General features: G+C 40.1%; 2 long non-coding RNA genes across 2 annotated transcripts; both read left to right on the top strand.

The window, feature by feature from the left end:
- The first annotated feature begins 252 nt into the window (after positions 1–252).
- Positions 253–565, top strand: LOC124161197. The gene is made up of 2 exons (XR_006865345.1): positions 253–403; positions 483–565. It is a non-coding gene; the product is annotated as an uncharacterized LOC124161197 (long non-coding RNA).
- A 1,707-nt stretch (positions 566–2,272) lies between these two features.
- LOC124160675 lies at positions 2,273–2,576 on the top strand. The gene is made up of 2 exons (XR_006865220.1): positions 2,273–2,370; positions 2,442–2,576. It is a non-coding gene; the product is annotated as an uncharacterized LOC124160675 (long non-coding RNA).
- The last annotated feature ends 2,748 nt before the right edge of the window (positions 2,577–5,324 follow it).

Here is a 5,324-nt window from a genome sequence, read left to right as displayed (position 1 = left end):
CCTTCATCGAGCACATTCCAAAATCGTAAGGGACACTATAAGCAATAAAAAAAGTCTGCAATTAACACTAATGACTATCAATAAGCCTCAATATCACGTTTGTTTACATCGAGATTCAATATGGCAGCCCCCAGTTCATTACTGCACAGAAAAACAGGCTACACCAGCGCCTCTATGTTGGGTAGGCTGTTGGACCACTGGGGCTCCGGAAAAATCGAATCGAAAGAGGTTTTCTATACGATATATCGCAGTTCTGTCGCCCCCTTGCCCGTACTGCCATTTGATTTCGGAACGGTTTGGCAGCACCGGCAGTACTGCCAGTGAATCTCGGAACGCGCTCGGTATCGGGGCTGGTGGTTAACTGTGTGTCGTGACAAGTGTATTGTGCTGAATAATTTAAGAGGTATGTAATAAGTCATCTCACGTGTTTATGGTTGTAGTGAATTGGTTAACTCTCATGCCCTTTATTTTGTGTGTATTAGGTAGAAACACTCCCTTAGAATTGGGGCGTAAACCGGTACATCATGGCCACGGCCAAAACGCCGATGTCAACTTTGAATGAGTACACCCATGTCTCGTATAGCGCAATTTCGATTAGCGCAATTTCGATATAGCGCAAATTCGTTCCTCGGGGAAACATTGCAACGCAGTGTAGCCTAATCAAAAATCTTAAACGCTCTCGTGATAAAACGTTAACTTGCGCTAAATACACACGAAATTTCTATCATTTTACGCATATTTATATTATTGCTTGCCTCAAATCTTCTTTTTTGTTTATATATTAATCGAAATCCATTGCTGCGCAATGGCCAAAAGTATTACTCGTCATTGGGTCCAGATAGCCGGCCTACCGAGGTAATTTATCTCGTCTCCTTAACAGAATGATAATAAATAATTTAGATCGTTAATTAAGCGTGGGGCTAGTGGAAATGAGATTTTTTAAAGCAATACGGTTTGAGACGTATTTTTGCCGTCATAGGTTAGGGTCTACGCTACAGCCTTCAAGGTCATCGGTATTCACGGGGGCGGTGGCCGAGTTGCGCATGAATAGCATCAACACATAAAGGGTCCGCTATAGAGTCTCAAACACAATGGCTTCCTTCCCTCCCCGCACTCCTATGCTTTCTGCGTCTCAGGAATACAGTTCAGCAGTAGAAGGTGATTTAGATAGAGCCATACATACTAAAAACCAAGAGAATATGGCAAAAAATAGGAATGCGTGTAGAAAAATCAAGAATTTATCAAGAAAAACCATAAACCTAGAAGAGGAATTGAAAGAGGTCAATTGCTTTGAAAATGGAGAGCGTCAAAGCGATATTGCGCGGAAGTTTAAACACACGATGCCTTATTCTGAATAAAGACGAAGTTAAAACATCAGTGACCTCAGCCGCACCAACTTCAACCAAGCGGTCTACACATACGGAAAGTTCATAGTGAATCAGTACAAAAAGACGAGAGTGGTAATCGCTCCGAGATATTTAGTGAAAGCTCCGGTTGGTTCCATAATTTAAACGGCAAGCAGTTATTTTCAGTGCGGCGATATCAGGTGAATCTGCAAGTGTTGATAGCGCAGTCACCACAACATTTTCTGATGAACTCCAAGCTGTGATTGAAAGTGGCTCCTTTTCCCCTCAACTAGTTTTTAGTGTTGACGAGACGATATTCTTTTGGAAAAGAATGCATTCTCGTTCATTCATTTTCAGGGAAGGGAAACCCGGTTCAGGTTTCAAGGCATTTAAAGACTGTTTCACGTAGCTGCTAATGACTCGAAGGACTTCAAATTAAAATGATTTATCATTCATAAACTCCGCTAGCTATGAAATGGCATTCAAAGTAGCATTTTCCTGTCATTTCGATGAGCGACATAAGGGCCTGGGTGACACAATAGTTGTTTTTAGACTAGTTTGAAAAATCGTCAACTGCTGGCAACGCATTACGATCCCCTGAGATAGCCGATGTTAGCCCACCCGCACGACAGGAGGGAATTTCAAAAGCACGTAAGAATTTTTTTTAACGTGAATAAAAGTCTTTGAATGCGTGCATACTATCTTTAAAGATGTTTTCAACTATAAAAATTTATATAAATAATGTTTTCTAAGGATTTTTATGGGAATATAGATGTTTTAGAGGAAATTCAATACCGAAGACCTATGCTACCAGGAACGCATCCCTATCTTCCCAATGTTAAAACGCTCTCGTATAACGCAAATTCGTATAGCGCAAAGACCCCAAGGAACGCATCCCTTGCGCTATACGAGACATGGGTGTATATGCTGAGAAAGGGATTTACTCCTCAGTATGAGCTCATTACGGATAGTGCTGGACACGATACTTTCTTTCAGTACGTCGTGACAGCAGGAAATGTCCGAGGTATGGGCGATAATCCATTGCTTATGAAGTACTCAAACTTTTCGTTGCTATTAAAACTTGTTCTGTTTTAGAGACGGGAAGTGGACGTTCCAAGAAAGAGGCGAAGCATAATGCTGCCTTAAAGGCTTTGGAAACATTGGCCAATTCTGATAAATTAGTTCGTGCGCAGCTTCTGGTTACAAGTGGCGTTACCACAAAAGTGTAAGTGCGTTTTTTCCAACTTTTGGTTTCATTATTGTGAACATTTTTCCTTTGGTATCCGGTCCTTTTAGTGGGGATTCCACTTGCAAGAGAAAGCCATTTTTAATTTTTTTTGTCATTACGACCTCTCTCATGCAAGCGTGATTAACCAAAGAATTCAAGTGCCATGTGGGTGAATATCACTGGGAGGTAATATTTTATCGGATGATTTCTCTGTTAGTTACCATTTCTGCTGGTTTTTATGTCGTGGAAAGTGCTCAAAAATTACTTAATGTGTTGTCAATGTACCGAGGTGCTGAAGGAACTGGATGATGTAATATTGGACTAAATGTAGTTATGTGATTGACCCCTTACCTACTGTACCTCTATTTTCTATTTGTACAAAGTTTCTATAGTTTTTAGGTTATTCCGTTATGAGTATCATAACATGCCATCGAATGGAACTCAATACCCACACAGCACAAATATATCCATTGGATATCCAATGGATATCCATGTTGGTTGCCATGACATCCATTGGATATCCATAGATTTATCCAATGGATATCCAGTGGATATCCAAATGTCCTCTATCTGGATACGCCATGGATATACATTAGACATCCATTGGATATCCAGTGGATATCCATTGAGAATGCTCTGGATTTGTAGTGGATTTTCAGTGGATATCCAGTGGATATCCAAATGTCCTCTATCTGGATAGGCCATAGACATACATTAGACATCCATTGGATATCCAGTGGATATCCATTGAGAATGCTCTGGATTTGTAGTGGATTTTCAGTGGATATCCAGTGGATATCCAAATGTTCTCTATCTGGATAGGCCATAGACATATATTAGACATCTAGTGGATACTCATCGAGGATCCTGTGGACATTCATTTGATAACCAGTGGATATCCACGATACTTAGGTATTCAATGGATATTCATTACAAATCGTCTTGAATTCTAAGGGATATACAGAGTCTAGGGAAAATCTTGGAGATCCCCAAAAATTGGCATGCTACCTACAGGATATTGAGTGGATCCACCAAATATCCACAACTACACTGTAAAATAGAAATTATACTTGAGTTAATGCCTTAAATTTTTCTTTGGCTACATAAATTTAATGCATTCTTTTGCAATGAATAAGTAAACACACCAAGCAGTGATTGAGAACCTTGTATTAATTTAACAGACTAAGATTTTGGATATCACCAGAGGTATAAATGATGGATGAAAGAGCAATAACATTCTGAAATGAAATTTATTTAACTTATGACTTTTACAATACAATGCTATTTTGTTTTAATTAGAACATGTATGAATTTCATTATTTAAACTCAATTATTATTAACATTATTATTATTATGTGCACCAGGTTCCTGGATATTCCTGAAATAAATAATAGAGCTTGTAAGTAACTAAGGTTAGTGCTCTAACAATTTAAAATTATTCCTTTACAGTAAGCTCAGAAGTATAAATCCAATGTCACGTAGCTGAAAATTGTGTTTTTGTTTCAATGAAAAGGAACTCCATAGTAGGAACAATAATGCAAAAGTCTAAATAATTTAAAGATCATCCTAGGCCACCATCATAATTAATGACAGACTAAAATAGGAATAATGATATTGTCGTGACCTCGAAAGAGCACGATACTATTTGGGGATTCGTAGCTAGAGGTAGAGAAGGATCTTAATTGACAGAGGCAGTCATTATAAAGGAATACACACCCATTTCTTAAGTAAAGTCCATTTAATAACATTCAGTAAGAATACATGTGAGACTTTGGCTTTAACTTACTCGTCAAAAGAGCTCATGGCGAAGCAGAGTTGGAGAATCGGATGGATGATTCGAGGTGGATCGAACGATCGGCTTAACTGGCGATGTGGTGGAGAGAAGACGCTGGTTTGTCGGCTGACAAGACGAGAGTCAGAGTGGCAGAGGTTCCACGTCCAGAAGAGCGAATGATCCTTGGCGTCTCCGAGTTTACCTATTTATAATGGGTCCCCCCTCTGGAATATTCCACGGGTCGCTCGACACGTGCAAACAGAATAAATGCGTAGGTTTCCCACGACCTTTTGAAAGTCGACCGTATTCTATATAAATTTATTACCCAAGGGGGTATGGGTTAATCTGACGTCAGAAGCGAGTGTTAAGTGTTTTCCCGGATGTCTGCCGGAAACCAGTGGTCGCGTGGTTTACCATAAACGGTGATTCCACAGGGTAGGCGCAAGAATTAATGAGCGTTGCGATATGTAAAATACGCAACGCGAATATCTTAGAACTAGTTTTTGGCCTCACGGGTCCTTTATCCGTGGGAGCCTGGCTAATAAAAAAGGGCGGGTCGAGGAAAGGAACATGGTCTAAAAAAAAGGAAGGTGGTCCAAGTATGGCAATAACCAAATACGGCAAAATTAGGAGGGAAAGCTAAAATCCGGGAGAGAGGACACATGATGCGAAAAGCGTGTGGGCGGGAGATATGTGGAGGTCACTTAAGAATGCCTACGAGGCGAGGGGCCTAGCAACAGGGTGAAAAGTCGGTTCACGACATCTCCGTCGCCCCATGGGAAGCGTTGACGACCTCGTCAACGGCCTTAGCGAAATAAACCCCACGAACGAGCAAGAGTAAGCCAAAACCATAAGCCAAAAAAAAAAACCTTAGATACCAAAAAATAAACCTAAAATACCCAAAACTGACAACACAAATGTCACAATACAACTCAAATCAGAATGGTAAGAAAACATGTAACCATATCCGTACAAA

Source organism: Ischnura elegans, chromosome 6 (assembly GCF_921293095.1).
Source record: "Ischnura elegans chromosome 6, ioIscEleg1.1, whole genome shotgun sequence".
NCBI lineage: Eukaryota > Metazoa > Arthropoda > Insecta > Odonata > Coenagrionidae > Ischnura > Ischnura elegans.
This window is presented reverse-complemented; position numbering and strand designations above follow the sequence as displayed.